Genomic DNA, 18,385 nt, shown 5'->3' on the forward strand with positions numbered 1-18,385 from the left:
TAGTGGGGTGCCCCAGGCTCTGTTCTGGGCCCAGTGCTCTTCACCATCTTCATCAACGATTTGGACGAGGGGATAGATGGGGAACTCATCAAATTTGCAGACGGCACCAAGCTGGCAGGAATAGCCAACACTCCAGAAGACAATAGAAGTAACTGCTCAATAGAAGTAACTGTGAGAGGGATCTCGGAGTCCTAGTGAACAATCATTTAAATCTGAGCCAGCAGTGTGCTACAGCTGCCAAAAAAGCCAACACAGTGCTGGGCTGCATTAACAGAGGGATAGAGTCAAGATCACGTGAAGTATTAATACCACTCTACAATGCCTTGGTAAGGCCACACTTGGAATACTGCATCCAGTTTTGGTCACCACGATGTAAAAAAGATGCTGAGACTCTAGAAAGAGTACAGAGAAGAGCAACAAAGATGATTAGGGGACTGGAGGCTAAAACATGAGGAACGGTTGTTGAAATTGGGTATGTCTAGTTTAACGAAGAGAAGGACGAGGGAGGACATGATAACTGTTCCAATATCTCAGGGGCTGCCACAAAGAAGAGGGAGTCAGGCTATTTTCCAAAGCGCTTGAAGGTAGGACAAGAAGCAAATCAAGGAGAGAAGCAACCTAGAACTAAGGAGAAACTTCCTGACAGTTAGAACAATTAACCAGTGGAACAACCTGTCTCCAGAAGTGGTGAATACTCCAACACTGGAAGTTTTTAAGAAGAAACTGGACAGCCATTTGTCTGAACTGGTATAGGGTTACCTGCCTGAGCAGGGGGTTGGACTTGATGGCCTCCAAGGTCCCTTCCAAGTATTATTATTATTATTATTATTATTATTATTATTATTATTATTACTACTATTATTATTATTATTATTCTGCACCATGTCTGACAGAAGATTAATAGACTTGTTGCTTGCCACCCTTTTACAACATCCCAGTCTGTGGGGATGGAGAAGGCATCTTTACTTCCTTGAGTCATCTCTTTGTTCCGTCCTCTGAGTCCAAGAACACAAGATGGAAGAACAGATTCAAGATTGCTCTGGAGGTCAGCAGGATTGACTCAGAAATGCTTGCTTTGCTCATGGTACAATTAAGGCATAAAACGGGAAAAATTTATGGTTGCCACTTACTGTACCAAGTCTGAGCACGGAGACGCATGTGCACTTGCTTTAGATGCAAAGGGGAGGAGATCTAGTTTGAAGGGAAAATAGACGTCTGCAATGGGGCTTAGATGTTGAGGGCCAGCCCTTGGGAAAAAAGATCTTATTTAAAACCAACATACAGGCAAAGAGTAGAAGGGTTGCTGCTCTCTGTGTGTGCGTACATGTGCACGTATGTGTGTTTTTAAAGGTGTGTAAAGAAAATACACCACTGTAGAAGGTTTGTTACTGAAGTATACTCTCTCTCTGTGTGTGTAGGTACATAAAAAATATACAGTATTAAAACCTGAACCCGAGGGTTATTTAGCTATAAGAATATAAACAGAGCCTTAATGGATCAACTTAATCTATTACCCTATTATTCTGCTTTAATCAGTGGTAGCTGGGAAGGCTGTAAAGAAGCCTTGAATGTAACAGTTTTCTTCTATTCCTGCTCCCTAATGGTGGATATTCTGGGTCTGCCACATCCAAACTGGATATTTTCATTTGTTCCTTATCCTCGGAGAGATTAGCTGTCACCAGTGCTTTTTTTTTCCAAAAAAAAAAAAAAAAGTGCCGGAACTCACACACGTCATACAACCCGCCTTGCCTACCCTACAAGGTTCCATCCAAAAAAGGTGCTGGAACTCTGTTCTGGGCGTTCTATGAGAAAAAATGCCCTGCCTGTCACTAAGTTATTAAATTCTTTTGAAAGCCATCAGAATTAACAATTACATTATAGGGAAGCAATTAAAAAACTATAAGGGCAACATGGTAGTATTTTGTATTGATTGTTTCTGTGTCCCTGTATTAGAGTAGGACTAATATGCTTACATTTTCTTATTCTCACATTTTACTTTGCATCGTAAGCCACAAAGAAAGCTACAAAACATTATAGGTCACGGAAGAACTCTTGATAACTAGAATATTTCCTGATTCTGAAATGTCGTCAGATGTTGCTAATTATTTTTCATATTTTAGCAGCACGATAGGGATATAGCCTGGCTTTAAAAAGCAATGGTCTGAACTTCTGAGCATATGGGGGACATATCCTAAGTAATCTTTAAAGATATAATATCCCTAGATGTAACTTATTTTCCTAATGCTTAATCATTGGATACAGTTATTTGGTGAAGAGCCAGTACCTTGGATTCTATATTATTGAAGGGCATTATTACAGACAGAGAAGCTATTATTTTCTTTATTATCTTGCAGAGTCCTCTGGGTAAGTTGTGTATGAACTGAAATAAAGTATAAAGGAACAACATATAGCTTACAGCCTGGACTTGTTTTCATTGCCCAATATAAAAGGGTAGTTATTGCAAAATAAAAATACAGTATTATCTTATCTTCTGTTTGTTTCAGAGTGATTGGGCAATGGTTTCAAGCTACACCAAGCAATTTAGCTTCTAGATCAAATGCTACTGTTGCCTTATTCCTGGATCAACAGTGAAAAAAGCTAGCCATATCTCATGCAAGACATTCTGCAACCTGCCAGCTCCATCACAGATAAAATTCTAGATCTTCCTTTCCTTTCTATCCTATAATAATGAAACATCAATCTGCATTTCCTTCATTTGTCTGGATCCCATTCAATTGCATCCAACAGATAGGTTTTTTTTTTTATTTAGTTCAACATTCTCAGGATAGCTTTCACAATTAAGAGTCAATTAAGGTCTTAGAATCAATGAATATGTTTTCTTCTTTAGGAGCCCTCTGAGAGCATGCTGCCCTGGCCACTCAGAACTTGATATAACCCTTCAATTCCTTCATGATGTCAGTGCCCTGAACAGACAGCAACATATAGTTAATATTGCCCAAAGTTAGAAATTAAGTAGTGTTATAGGCTAGACTGGAAAGCCTTAAAAACATTGCAGAGAAGGTAGTGCAAACCACTTTTGTTCAGCTACCAAGGGCTGCATGAATGCCTCCTTATGGGTAGCACGAATTGAGCTTGGCATCTTGGAGACTTCATCGGTATTGCCTTTTCGCTGAAGCATATCAATAACTTAAACAGTAGAGCATCCTATTAGAATGTCCACACTGGCGTGATTTATCAAGGCAGCTATAATTATAATTGAGATCTGATCTTGGAAAATAGATGGTGTTTTCTGAACATGTATCTAGAGTAACCAAGGGCTGCAGAATTTTCACCAAAGAAAGAAACACAGCTCTGAAGAGAAACTTTATTCAATAATTGTTGGGCGCCTGCTTTGCAAAAAAAGAGAGACCCTGAACAATAGGAAGATAGAGATTTTAATACATTTTGGGGTTGATGAGTGAAAAATTTACAGGAGCTGATTTGTGGACACATTTTGAGGAAGTAAGACAGGTGCTTAAACAAAGTAAGATGCATTTTTCTATTGTAAAATAAAGCTGCTAACAATTCCACAGTTAGGATGGAAATTAAGATAATCAAGCACGCACCCTTGATTACAGTGGGCTATCTGTTGTTTCTTACCTTCCGTTTCCTAGATAAACTTTTTAGGTGAGAGCTTTCAATTGTCGGATTAAAAGGCTACTTTGGCAGAGGAAACATAGCAATGTTTGAGTTATGTATTCACCTGGAGCTGGCCTACTTTAGAAATCCAAGTGGTGCCGAAGAACAAGGACCGAAAGAAATGGGGAAAGAGTTGGCAACTGGAAGGGTGAGGAGAAGGAAATGGGACAACTCGCCAGAGCTAACTCACTGCGGCTAATTCTCCATGGCCAACTTGCTGCAGGACAACTTGCCACAGCCAACTTGCCATGGGACAACTCACTGCAGAACAATTTAACAATTCTATTTAATTATTTAAAATAAATAAAACATTATTTTAATTTTTGTTGATCGCATTTCATTCTGTCCCTCCTTTTGCATCCTTTCTTTAATGATTCTGTTCCACCATTTCTTTATTATTAGTGTAACTTTTGTCCAGCAACGAGCTGTCCCACAGCGAGTTGCCCATGGCAAGTTCGCCATGGCAAGTTGGCCATGGTGAGTTGGCCACGGCAAATTGTCATAGACTCGGGGCAGAAAGGAAAGGCAAAGAAGAAGACAGGGAAGGGACGGAGTTTGGAGAAGAGTTCTCAGCTTTATTATTTTTCGATCACACAAACAATGTTCTTTACTGTATATCTGTTTCTGTCATTAGAAATCAGTTCTATAACTGCTTCTTTCCCATTCTTTTTATCCTGGAATCTTCTAATCTATCCTTTAGCCAAAGTAGAAAGGAAATTCTGTGTCCGGTCCAGTCACTTTCTAAATGTGAAAAAGGGGTGTGCAAGAGGTTCCTCATTTTGACACAGCACAGCACTGTCTCCTGAAACATCCATTAAACTGACTCCATGGAGTCTGGATCAAACTCCTGGCAGTGGACAGAGTCAGTCTATAATACTGCATTCTAACCACTGCACCACTAGGGCTCTTATCATGTTTCAAAGGAACTTATATAGAACTGAACAGGTTGTAATTACTCTGATGGTAGGACCTTTCCCCATCCCCGATTTACTATCAGTTGCAACATAACATACACATGCTCCCAGACAGTAATATTTAGAGTGCCATAATTAAAATGAGGGATCTCTGCTTTTTTAAAAATAAGGAAAAATAATTCATGATTCTACATGAAGTAGATTTACAACCAGGAGAAGCATCTAAATATTAGCCATTAATCTGAATGCTTTTTCTGGCAGTGATAGGGTATTCTGTGATTGCTTGGTTGCAGTGCATAAGACAGCAAGGATAGGACTTGATGCCTCATAAAAAGATTGCTTTAATGTCGTTCAAGCAAAGCAATTCAATGTATTTGCCAACTAAGTTCCTGATGAGTTTTTGAAGCTTCCAAAGTCTCTAAAGGACAAATGCATGCCAGGTGTCATGGCAGCATCCACTAAAGCAGTTATGGCAACCTTTTAGAGACCGAGTGCCCAAACTGCAACCCAAAAGCCACTTATGCATCGTCGAGTGCCAGGTGGGTGTAGCCCATTGGCTGGGTATGGCCCATTGCTGGGTATGGCCACTTGGGTGGGTGTATCCCATTGGATGGACGTGGCTGCGGTGGTAACGGCAGACTGTATGGGACTAAAAAGTTCAATCCATCAATTCCAACTTTCCAAGATCTTTTTTTCCCCGCGAGAAGTTGAAATTGATGGATTGAACTTTTTTTTTTTGCACACGGTGGCAGAGGCCTAAAGCGAAAAGGTTTTATAAAACCCAACTGAAGGCCTAGGACTGGGGCGACGGCGCGTGTGCCCACAGAGAGGGCTCTGAGTGCCACTCTGGCACCTGTGCCATAGATTCACCACCACTGCACTAAAGCAAGCCCCTACATCTGAAGCTTACAAGGAGATTGTCTTTTCCATATCAAGATAAATGAAAAGTGGAGTCTTTTCATACTTAATGTTGGATTCATCCTAAGTCTTTCAGAAGGTACCATTTTGGGGGAAATTATTCAGCGACATAAGAATCAATGATCCTTAATTATACTTAAGTGCACTTGGGTCCTGTGTAATTCAGAATTCCTACAATAGAGAAAATAGCCTTAGGGGAAAATGACTGAATTGACAACATGCCCCGATTTCTCAAACTAAAGTAAAATTGGCTCACATACTTTATTTATACATTTGTTGATTTGTTATATTTCTATCCCACCTTTCATTCAGGAGTGCAAGGGAGTGTAATCACGCTTCTTCCGCCTATTTTTATCCACAGCAACACTCTATGAGATAGAAGTTAGGTTGAGAGAGAATATTTGAACCAGAGCCAGCCAATCAAAATCTCAGCATAATAATGGATTCGAACCCAAATCTCCCCTGTGCCAGCCCAACATCTTAGTCTCTAAAATCAAGGATAGCAATGAAAATTCATAAGGATTCAATCCCTTTGGAGCCCATATTATAAGGGAGCTGGGAGGGAGGACAGTCCCACTGTGATGCCCACTGTGCCTACTGTAGTGGCATGTTCTAGACCAGGGGTTCCCATTTTGGCTGGGGAATTCTGGGAGTTGAAGTCCACACATCTTTAAGTTGGCAAGATTGTCTATTATAGACATAATCCAATGCTTGATTAGAAAAAAATCAAGCATTGGACACAACAATACCTTCAGGAATAATTATGAAGCTAACAGATGTTTTCCCTACTTTCCCCGAAACTGCTACTTTCACCAATTATTGATGCTGTCTGCATGTTGGATATATATTAAACACACTCATTGGATAGCAGTTCTGTTGCTATCTAAGCAATTTGCTCCTTTATTTTGCAAATGACTGTGTTATACACAAAAAGAAAAATACAAAATCAAAACAGGAAGCTAACATCAGTTCTTCTAAGTAGCTCAGCACAAATCTGAGTCAGTCTATTTCCACTGATGCATCTTTTGTTTACATCAATAATTCTATTCTTGTTCAGTCAATATAAGCTGATGTTAGGATGACCATCCTATTTTCCTGATATTTTTACAAACAACATTTTAAATGGACTAATACAACTTTCCTGCTTTTTCCAAGCAGGAAAATAGCAATTACTTTCCTCCTGAAACCAACATTACTGTATCACGGGTTCCATTACAAAAATGCCTTATAATATTGAAGAGTTAGGGGAAAATCTGTTGTTTTCATGGTTTAATATGGATTGGAGTCATTGAAATGGGAGCTGAAGCTCCGAATCCTTGGTCCATGGTCCATTGTTCTTGGTCTACAGCCTGCTTTTTTCCCCCACTGAGGTTGCTCCTTCATTGTCAACCACTACCTGGCCCAAGCAGAGATATCTTGGAAGAACATGGGAAAGGCATAGGTGAATGGGAGCTGGAACATATCCCTTGTTTCATGTAATTGCTTAAGCATTTTACTTTCAAGTAGGAAGTTGGACCCATGACAGAGCTAATAAGAAATGGTTATGCAATGTTGCGCAAATATTTGTGAACTAAAATTACCTCCTACAGAACATTTCCAAAGAGTGCTTTCATACCCCAAATGGCCTTTGGCAACCATACAAGTACCTTTGCACTAGCAACTCATCCCAGCCTTCTGTCTTTCATGCAAGGAGAGTGGACAGATGGACACGGTCGAGGTCACTCTTGAATAACATATATAGCCTTTAAAAAATGATGTCGGAATGCCACAATAGTGTACATTTCATTATTTACAAGGTGCAAAGGAGATTGCTGTTCTCTATTTGTAAGATTGTTCCTACATCCCAAGGACAAATTCCCTATAGACAAATTCCTTATCAAAGTTTCCTGAAGCTCATTTGCCCCCACTAGATGTGTTCTGAAGTGGTTCCAAATTAATTAGCAAATCTTTCTTTTGAAGAAAAGCAGGCAAAACAAAAAGCAAAAAACCCCCAACAATATAGTGGTTTCCCAAATCATAGCAAGGGATTAGATGACGTCCTGTGGACATTGTTTACTAAAATCCCATCAAATTCACTGCAATGGCTGGTGGCCAGATTATATCCCCAATATTTGGTTACCTGTGCTTACATGCAGTCATGACATAAGCTTAAGACTGAAAATCAGGCTTGTCAGATGCTATATTTTTTCTATCCTGCTCTATGGAGTAGAGAGTTGGTCTCTGACTGAAGGTCACCTAAAGAGACTAGAAGTATTTGAAATGTGGATTTACAGGCGGCTGTTACGTATAAGCTGGGTTGACAAGATCAGAAATTAGGAGGTGATAAGCTGCCTGGGAAAGCCAAGGGAAATCATCAAAACAATTAAAAAACGAAAATTAGAATATTTCAGACATGTGATGTAACACCCAGAAAAATGCAGCATACTCCATTTAATGCTCCAGGGAAAGATTGAAGGCAAACGAGGTCCAGGCAGAAGAAGAACATCATGGTTTCAAAATCTAAGGGACTGGTTTGGACAAAATTCAGCAGCACTTTTTCGTGCAGCTGCTGATAAAAACAGGATTGCCAACATGATTGCCAACGTCCGATAATGGATATGGCACAACAAGAAGAAGCAGCTTACATGCCATATAGTAGAACTAAAAGTCTCCATTCTTGTTCACCATCTGGGGAGAAACAAGGTGAATTGTTTCTGAGAGTAGGCATGAAAAAAATGCAATCCAGTTTGAGATGGGGAACATGGAACTCTAATACTGCCACAAACTTTGTTTCATTGTGCTCTGATTCACATTAGGTGCTGTACACGTAATCCTCAACTTGTGATCACAATTGGGGACCAGAATTTCTGTTAGTAAGCAAGGAAAACTAAGTGAGTCATACATGATTATACAACATTTTTTTGTCATGGTTGTTAAGTGAATCATTGTAGTTCTTTACTGAATCATGCGGTCATTAAACAAATCCAGCCTTCCCTATTGACTTTGCTTGTTGAAAGCCACCTGGGAAGGTTGCAAATGCCAGTCACATGGTCCCAGGATATTGCAACTGTTGTTAATATTGTATATACCGATTACCAAATTTTGATCACATGACCCTGGAGATGCTGCAATGGTTGCAAGTGTGAGAACCAATTATAAGTCACAGTTTTCAGTGCCACTGTAACTTTGAAGGGTTGCTAAATGAATGATTGTAAGTTGAGGACTGCCTGTATCCACTCCTGTGGGAGAAAAAAACTCTCATTCTTGCTAACCTCTTCATAGCAATAGCACTTAGACTTATATACCGCTTGGCAGTGCTTTACAGCCCTCTCTAAGTGGTTTACAGTGCCAGCATATAGCCCCCAACAATCTGGGTCCTCATTTTACTGACCTCGGAAGGATGGGTGGCTGAACCAACTTTCAGCCGGTCAGAATCGAACTCCTGGCAGTTGGCAGAATTAGCCTGCAATACTACATTTTAAGCACTGCGTCACCATGGCTCTTCATAGAAATCTTCCTTCCACAGAATTGGAATTGGGACTGCTGCAGAGACAAAGTTAGAAGTCAACCTGTGCTTCTCCTCTCTCTCTCTCTCTCTCTCTCTCTCTCTCTCTCTCTCTCTCTCTCTCTCTCACACACACACACACACACACACACACACACACACACACACACACCTATCTCTCTGCTGGCTATTTCTTTCTAAAAATCTAATCACCTAATTGCTCATTGCTTGAATGGCATCAGCTTTTGGAAGGCGAGCAGAGCTCAGAAATCTGCAATGAAACACAAACTAAACCATCTTGTACAAGATTTTGTTGTGAATCAGCAATGAGGGGGCCTTGGAGCACATGTGCTATCATTGGGGAAAATATTTCTCACTGAGTTGTGCATGCTCCCCCTGTTTGTCGCTTTGTCCTCGTTTTTGTTATTGTTTCTTTTTTCCTCCATTGCGCACATGCTTGGGTCCATCTGGGTTCATTTCCATGTCCCTTCTTTTTCCTGAGTACATTCTGCTGAGGAAAACTATCTAAATAATTACTCCCATGGAGTGAAGAATGAGCAAATAAGGCCATTTTCAGGCATATAAATAAATAACTGAGCCAACCTGTGTATTGACTCATAGCTGCAAAGCTGGCAAAAAAGGTAACCCAACAAGCAGAAGGACATGTCCTTTGCGTGAAAGGCTCCTTTTTTTTCCTTTTTTTTTTTTTTGGCCTGTGTGTCCTTGCCTGTTGTGTAGTGGGATATTTATCAGACAGGAACAATTCATTACCCAATCCCTCTCCAGCTGGAGTTCTAGAGGAAGGAGTGCTTTATGACCACAAACTTCCTGAGTTTACTGTGAATTACCTCATATTTGAAACAATAAGCATGTACAGCCAAGATTACTTGGCTGAAAACATGAGGCTGTTCTAGGGGAGGAAAATGGATTTCCTGCAAGAATCATCTTCTTCCCTCCTCTCTTTTCAGTGTCTATTCTGACTGAAACTACGGATTCCTTCTTGAAAATGTTGGGGTCTCAGGAGGGTATCCATCTTTACTCTGCACTGAAGGCCAGGCTAAAGAATTTATCATACGTCTCAAACCTAAAAAAAAAATAATAATCTTATTCTTTGTGGATATTCTGCATTTTCCATTAGCAACTGGCCCTTTTTTGTTTATGCTAAACTTCAACAATCAACAAACTGGGAATTTCTGTTCCAAACTATAATTTGATGACTTGTCATTCTTTTATTCTGGTCTACAACCGTGTTCTCACTATCCCCATGATTATAGTTACCATATTTTCTGGCGTATAAGATGACTTTCTAAACCATGCAAATCTTCTCCAAAGTCAAGGGTCATCTTATACGCCCAGTCGTCTTATACGCCGGAAAATACCGTATTTTCCGGCGTATAAGATGACTTTCTAACCATGCAAATCTTCTCCAAAGTCAGGGGTTGTCTTATACGCCCAGTCGTCTTATACGCCAGAAAATACGGTAATTTTTGCAGGGGACTTGCAGCTCTCTCCATTTTGTTTCCATGCAATGTGTTCAGAGGCTCAGAAGGCAGATAAAATGGCTATTATGCAAACAGAGTTGTTATTTTAGTTAAACATAGCCACCAGTGAGCTTAAATATGGCCTTTATTTGCGTTACAGTTTGTTTTGTGAGTTACAAGAAAAACCACAATTTAAATTCAGTCTGTACATACTTAATATCGTACATTATTCTCTTTTAACAGAAGCCCAGTGAGGTTGTTCATATTTTGATTTAGTAAGAATCTCTTCATATAAGGACTATCTTATAAACTAATATACATCTCCTTCCCAAACAGAATATATTTACTGAATGAGACCAAGGTTGTCTAGCAATATGGCTATTTTATCTGCTCCAGGACCACTGTAGAACATAAATCAATTTTGGTAGGAGGTTTTAAATCCTCTGAATGCATAGCTCTTCTTAGCATATCTTGTGGGGCCAAGTAAGCTTATCTCTCTTGAGATTCTTCTGACAGTATTGTTTAGAAGTGGGAAAGAAACTTTGGAATGTCTGTCTTTTCTAGTTAAAGGAAAGGAAAGAAAAAAAGAAAAATTATGCTCCTTGGCATTCCTTTCCAGAGGATTCTTATTTAATGATTCCAACAATGCTAGCCAAACACATCATAAATATGTGCCAGATAAAAGAACTGACAGTGGACTTAAAGCTTAGTGATAAAGCTACTTATTGATTCAGAGTTTAAGCAGTTACTTTTGGGATATTATCAAAAATTCATGTGATAGCTTAGGCTTCTGGGGTGAACTGAAGACAGCTGAGTGAAAGTGGAAGCAATGACCAGGGCAAAGATCAAGGATGAGTATACTGATTCCTTGGAACCTTTCTGTATAAGAAAAGGACAGGAGATCACCCACATATGCTCTGGATGGCTACTTCTTACAAGGAGAATGCAGGACAATGATTTTCCATAGTTTTCGGTGCTGGAATATGATGGGACTAATTCTCTTGCTGGCAACATTTTATTTGTTTGTTTGTTTGTTTATTTGTATCCCACCTTTATTATTTTTTACAAATAACTTAAAGTGACAAACATATCCAGCACACCTTCCTCCTTCTATTTTCCCCATAACAACAACTGGTGAGGTGGGTTCGGCTGAGAGAGAGTGACTGGCTCAAGTCACCCAGGTAGCAGAGACTTTTGAAGGACACTAAAGATTACAAACATCATTTAGTTACCCAGTTTGAAAATGCTGGGTGAGACTGCCTTCAATTCTGAATTTTTTTAAAAAAATTAATCATAAGATTAAGAATTTAAAGAATCTGAAATAAACAGTAAAAAGCAAAAAAAGATTTTGATCTTAGAAAGATATAAATAGATTAACAATCCAGATAAAATTGAAATATGGAAATTTTTACAATAAGATTTTGTAATTAATTATAAAGAACAAACAGTTCTTGTGTGAAATAGATTCCACTCTGGTTTTTACAAGACTTAATAGAGATAAACAATTTCATGATTTCCAAAAACTGGATAGTAGATGAGATTCAAGATTTACAAGCTTGTAAAATGTTACAAATCAGAATAACAATAAAAATGTTTACAGTTTTAAAGAATGAAATCAGAAAATATTAGCCACAATATCAACATTAGTAAACATGTCTGCTTTTATGGATAGACTGTGTCCAAAAGATATTAATGAAGAAATGACAGATGTAGAATAAACTATGATAGAGTGATAGAATGATAGAGATGGCATCAAAAATGGATTTACAACCAATATGCCAAGAGAATGATTGGATGCTTCATTGGATTTACAAAAGAAACCGTCTGAGGTTTAAAATTTAAAAGGAAAACAAAAAATGTCAAACCAAGAGAATAATCTGAATTTTTTTTTCTACTGGATTTACAAAACAGAGTTGTAAAGTCTTGAAGAACTTGAATGTGATAGGAAGAAATGAAGAGAAATCAAATCCTATGACAATATTTGAATGAACTAAAGAAGTAATGTGTTAAAATAAAAGAAATATAAAGTTGGTTTATTTGATCAAAAATTAAAATAAAATAGATTGTTATATCTGGCAGCCCTTTATGGACTTTCTGTTGACACCAGGACTGAAAGATGATGTGGTGTGGATTTGTTTACAGGTAAGAGATGAGATATAGATGAGACATTTGTAACCTTAGAAGGGGTGAAGAATCACTAAATTTCTTTATACCAGTTGTAATGAAGGTTGAAAGTTACTTCTTTATATATTTCTTTTCTTTCTTTATTATATTCTTATGTTTTTCTTGCACGTTTTTCTCCTTTCTATTTTTTTAAGTTTAGTTCATATTAGATTTTATTATTATAATCAGATCTGTTGATCTGTCTGTCTGTCTGTCTGTCTGTCTCTATCTATCTATCTATCTATCTATCTATCTATCTATCTATCTATCTATCTATCTCTATCATCTATCTATCTAGTATCAGTCCATTAATACAGGCATAAATCCATAACTTTCTAGTAGTTTTAATTATGTTCTCATTAGAGGAATTGAAAGGGAAGTATACTGTATGAACTTGTAATTTATGAAATGCTACTTTACTCTCTTGACCCTTCAGAAGGCATAAATGTATAAATAGGCGAATTTGTCACAGAACATTCAAGAAAATATATAGCTGCTTCTGAATATGAAAGAATTTCCAAAATTGTCAGGAGATTGAACAATAGTACCTGCCATAGCAGACAGATTAGGTAAAACCTAATCAATCAATCAATCAATCAATCAATCAAAGAGTCAGGTTTCTTCAGTAGCAGCTTTAAAGTCAGTAAGCCTATAAGTTTAAATTAGATTTAATTTCTTTGGCTTTTACAATCTTTTATTTAAGATAAAATTTATTACAGAGGTCATCTTTTCTACTCCTTGATGAATTATGCAGAACACATATAATATCCTGATCAAGGTGGGTATATCATCAAATGCATGGGATTCTTAGAACAAGAACAGAATTGATTTCAATTGGCATAGTTACCAATGATGAAAAGCAAAAAGGGATAATGTATCATGTGAACCTCCTTGCGCAAACAACTGCCCCAGACAATTAATTCAACAGGAATAATAGTAACCTAAAGAAAACAATTGTTGTTTTTAATATTTATTTCCCAACTTTCCATCCAAAATAGCTAATATGATTATTGGTAGAAAGAGAGCAAATTTGATATAGTTTTTAAGGCATCAATTAGAAATATGGAGTCTGAGAATTGTAGTCCTGTCTTAGGCACAAAATCACCTGAATGACCTTGGGCCAGTCACTTTCTCTCACCCCTTAGAAACAGGCAATGGCAAATCACTTCTGAAAAAACTTGTCTAGACAGCCTCCAAGAATCGGACATGATTGAACAGAAAAAAAAATAGTAAAAAAGGGGCTCAAATTTTCAGAAATCAATTAAAAACAATAAATAGGTGGTGCATCACCCAGTGAGTGATGAGTTGGTTCTTGGCTAGTGCAACATTTACTCCTCAGACTATAAGGTTATCTCCATTTTAGATCCAATCCCCTAGTCCAGAAGTAGGCAACCTTGGCTCTTTTATGACTCGTGGACTTCAGCTCCCATGCTGGCTCAGGAATTCTGGGAGTTGAAGTCCACGAGTCATAAAAGAGCCAAAGTTGCCTACCCCTGCCCTAGTCGAAGAGAAATTAGAATCCCTTCCTTGCTTTCTCTTGATTCTTAAGCTGAGAGTCAGACCACCACTTGGCTCTTAGAAGCATGCTTGCAACTGAACTTTTGCAGTAGACCCTGTGAGACAGAGCAGAAAAGAGAACTGTAAAGTTCTCTTTTCACCATACGTGCATAATAATAATGAGCAGCAGACTATAGGGAACATGGCAACATGTAAGCAAATATGGAAACTATTAAGCATTATTTAGCAACATAGACCACATGCAGCTGTTTTGGTGCATTTATGCAAGCTATCAGAATTAAATTAGAGTCCTGAAATGGAGAAAACAGGGTTATTTCCGTTTTTCGTTCCATCTTGGCGTGAACAAGTGCCAGATGGGAAGAACAGCTTGCATCCAGAGGTATTTTTCAGCAATATTTTCCTATTTTAGTTTGACACAGAAATCTTCTTGACTGCAGGTCAGTGTTTTGTTTTATGGATATTGTATGCCAGCTAAAAGAAAAGTATTGCCTTGGTTTTGGCTGGAGATTTCAGTGGGCCCAGGAAATAGAAGACTATGTCCTGAGTACTATAGAGACTCAAAACTTGCATTAATAGCAATTCCCCTCTACTTTTTTACTAATAAAATAAGGAATTGGTTCCCCTCCTCTGTTCTTTCCATAGTGCTAGTGGTACAATTTATGTTGCAGAGGATTTGGGATTTTTTTTTAAGCGCAGGCAAAACTGGAGAGGGTCAATTGCCTCCAAGCAGGATGAGCTTTTTGCTCCTTCTCAAAATGCACATGGCACCAAAACCTCTCAGTTTTTCCTGATATTGTCTCCAGTTTCCAAGGATATTTCAGTTCACATAGAAAACTACTGAGGCCTCTTGTAAGTTGTTGTTGTGCTATGTGAAATGGAGGATGAATCTAAGAATGGGCTGAAGACTTTTTCTTGAGTTGAGGATAGCAGAGATCATCAATAATGCTTGGAACATGGCTAATTTTGATAGGACTGTCCTGGGTTCTAGAAAATCCTGATTAATCTCATCATACATTTTTGATGGATGAAAAATAATTATGTAAGACTGAAATATGAAGGGATGGGATGCAGAGGAGTGCTGGGATAATTTTGTACCATTTTTAGCTTCTGGAAAAAAAACACCCTTTTTCACAGCTTCGAGAGACTTTTCTATTCTACTGAATTTTCTCCCACTTTATGGCAATCAATCAATATTTTTTTCCCTATACTGATAGGCTATCTTTTTTCTTATATCAGACAAATGAGTGCAGGAGTTAAATGTTTTAGCTTACTTTAATGTCACTCTTAAGCCCTATAGGAAATTTTTTTATTAAAGTTCATGCAAGAAATTGAAGGACAGAGAACTATTTGCCTCAAGGACTGCTCCATTGAGGTGGAAGATATTGTCCCATCATCCAACTGACATGTCTCTATTTCATTTCTAATGAATTATGGAATCGCCTACATTGTTTTTAGTTCTTTCTCTATTAAAGTGGTGCTTTCTCTCTTCTTTCAGCACAAATCTTGCTGCCATAATAACAGTGTCTTGTGATCATGTCAATCATGAGATGTGATTAGCCATTGGAAGCTTCTGAGCATAGTTCTTTACTCTGCAGTCACCGGGCCCAGATGATCATTTTACCTTCAGCAAGAAGGAAGAATGGATATCTGGCTGTTGGAAAGATTGGCCTTCCTCACCTGTGTTTTGCAAAAATGTTAGATAGGCATTACATATTCTCCTGATTTCTAAGCACCTACCAGAAGCATCTTCTGGAAAAGAGGTACCGGTATATTTTTAAAGAGACAACAAATGTTTAGTGGTCTTGCAAAAGACTAATACACCTGCCTTTAAAAAAAAAAGCTGGTTTATTTACCCAGTGAAGATTGGGTTCCGTCAACAATTTTTACTGCTTGGATCCAACAGGGGCTTTATGTGGCCACATTTTCCATTACATTTTTCAAATTAAAGAATTATTTTGCCCATGCCATTTTGTGATACTTTTGGGTGCTGTTGATTGCAGGTAATTGCTACCAGCACTCCAATCCTTGTGTGGTATTTTTCATGTGGAGATATATGAGAGTAGGATGAACTTGCTGGGATGTTGTTGTTGTTGTTTTTTTAAAAAAAACCTTTCCTGAATATAGGCCTATAAATCTTTTGGGAAACCAGCAGTACTGTGGCAATATGTTAATAAATAAATAAATATTCCAGCTGACATGTTGAAGCAAGACGTAATTTTGTTGATAGGTTTGCAAGTTTTCTCCTGCTCCATTTGCACCCTCCTCTGCCTCACCAACCTGTCAGCCAAAACTTTTTTGGGACATGAGAATATCCATCTTTTGGAACATTGGCATTCCTACATCCACCCCACCTTCTCTAACAGTTCTGTTGAAAAGCAGTTCAATCCCTAATCTCAGGGACTTGATGGAGTCCCCAAACCTATCCTCCTAACTCATTATGTGGAGTGATTGATGGTTGTTTTCCTGCCAGTAGGTGCTACTGAGTAGAAGAGGAGAAGAAACTGGAGAATCAATCCTCTGCTTTGAGATAGTACCACACTAAACTAGTGAGGAGGGCACTTCTCATTACCAAAATATATGAAAGTTAGCCATGGGGACAGCACGTGTGGAATGCACCCTTAATGTAGCCACTAGAAAGAATCCTTAAGGAGTTAGTGCAGTGTAAGCTGAGATGCTTTCAACCTCTTTCTCCCCAACTGTTCTGCTTGATAAAGTCCTTGCCACATAACCAAAACACAGTAGTTATAAGTATGTGACAAGATTGTGTCACATATGCATGTGCTGTTTTTCCACATGAGCAGCATCAAATTATATCTTGCATGTGTGCCTGGAATATTAACGGCCATCACCAAAGGAAGAAAAATCTAGCAAACATTTGCATATGAACCTTTCTTTGCCTTTGGCTCCTACTTCACGGGGAAAAGAAGGCACCCTGAGACATATGGTGTTTGTTTTCACTTGTGCTGTTTCCGCTTGGCTTCAGACATTTGCTCATCTGCTACATTTATGGCTTCTAAGTTTAAACTTAAAACAGAGGGTAGGCTGGATGTTGTGGGGAACATATGGGGAGATGGAAAATAAACAGCCCAAAGAATCTTTTGGCTATAAGGAATTATGAGAAAAGAAAGGAAAAAAGTCTGTCCAATATACCAGGGAATCATCTGCAGACTTGGAAAAGTTCAACCAAGTTATGTTCCCCTACTCTTCCTCTTCCAAGAGAAGTTGTCACAATGAAAAGTATTTTGATTCTTCCTGAATGTGGTCAATCATATGCTGACTCCCTAAATAACTCCTATTTGATGAAGCAGCTGAGGAAAAGTTAAAAGGAAGAGAGCAACACTGGAGCTTTGTGGAGCTTGAGCCATTTGTCCGTAGGAGTGATTTCTTGCCTTATCACTTCCTATGAGCCTTAAACTCAGGTTTCCTTATAGGAGGTCCTTCAAAACAGATGCTGGTTTGATTGTTTCATAGCTTTCTGTCAGGCAAAGAGGGAAGCATGAAACTGACATGAATCCATCAGTTTCCATTTTCTCTTTAGCCCTGGGCAAAACGTTTTTTGTTGTTTTTTCTTTTTGTTTTATGGGAAGGGGATTGGGTGAAGGAATTTTTATCACTGCTGGACTGGGGAAGGCAGCTAGAGAAGCCACAATGATTTTCACTCCTTGCTGTCAACATCATTATCAAGTCATTCAGTGGTCAGTTTCAAATTGTCTTTTGAGAGCTTGGAGAATGGAAATGGTGATGGGAGCACTCAGTTTCTACAGCATTTCTTGCTTTATTATTAATGTTTTCACTCTTACTCTTTTTAAACTGGTGCATTTTTTTCTTCCTGTCTGTGTGTAGAGTCCAGATCTTTATTTGAAAAAGCACAACCCAACTGCTTCTGCAGAACCATGGTCTACACAGCTGGAAAGCAGGGGGGGGGGATATATATTTGGCAGTGACCGACTTCCCACCTGCTAGAAGAAGTCATGCCTGCCAATTTCTTTTTCTTTTACCTTTTTGCCTTTCTGGGCACGGAAAGAACACCCTTTAAGACAAGGTGTTGACAATCTTGTCGAGGAGTGTCAGTAGCCTGTTCAGGCAAGCAGCAATTGATATCTTGATGAAAGAAGAGTTCTGTGGCCAAGGCTGAAAACTAGGAAGGGTGTGGCTGAAACCGAAGAAAAGCAACCTTATCACAAATTATAGATATGGCCCATGGATCTCATCATTGCCATCAACTACTGACTGGCAGAAGCCTTCCAGATTTCTGCTAGGAGCATTTC

The sequence above is a fragment of the Crotalus tigris genome, unplaced genomic scaffold (genome assembly GCF_016545835.1).
Source record: "Crotalus tigris isolate CLP2741 ecotype Arizona unplaced genomic scaffold, ASM1654583v1 scf7180000017568.12009008, whole genome shotgun sequence".
Classification (NCBI taxonomy): Eukaryota; Metazoa; Chordata; class Lepidosauria; order Squamata; family Viperidae; genus Crotalus; species Crotalus tigris.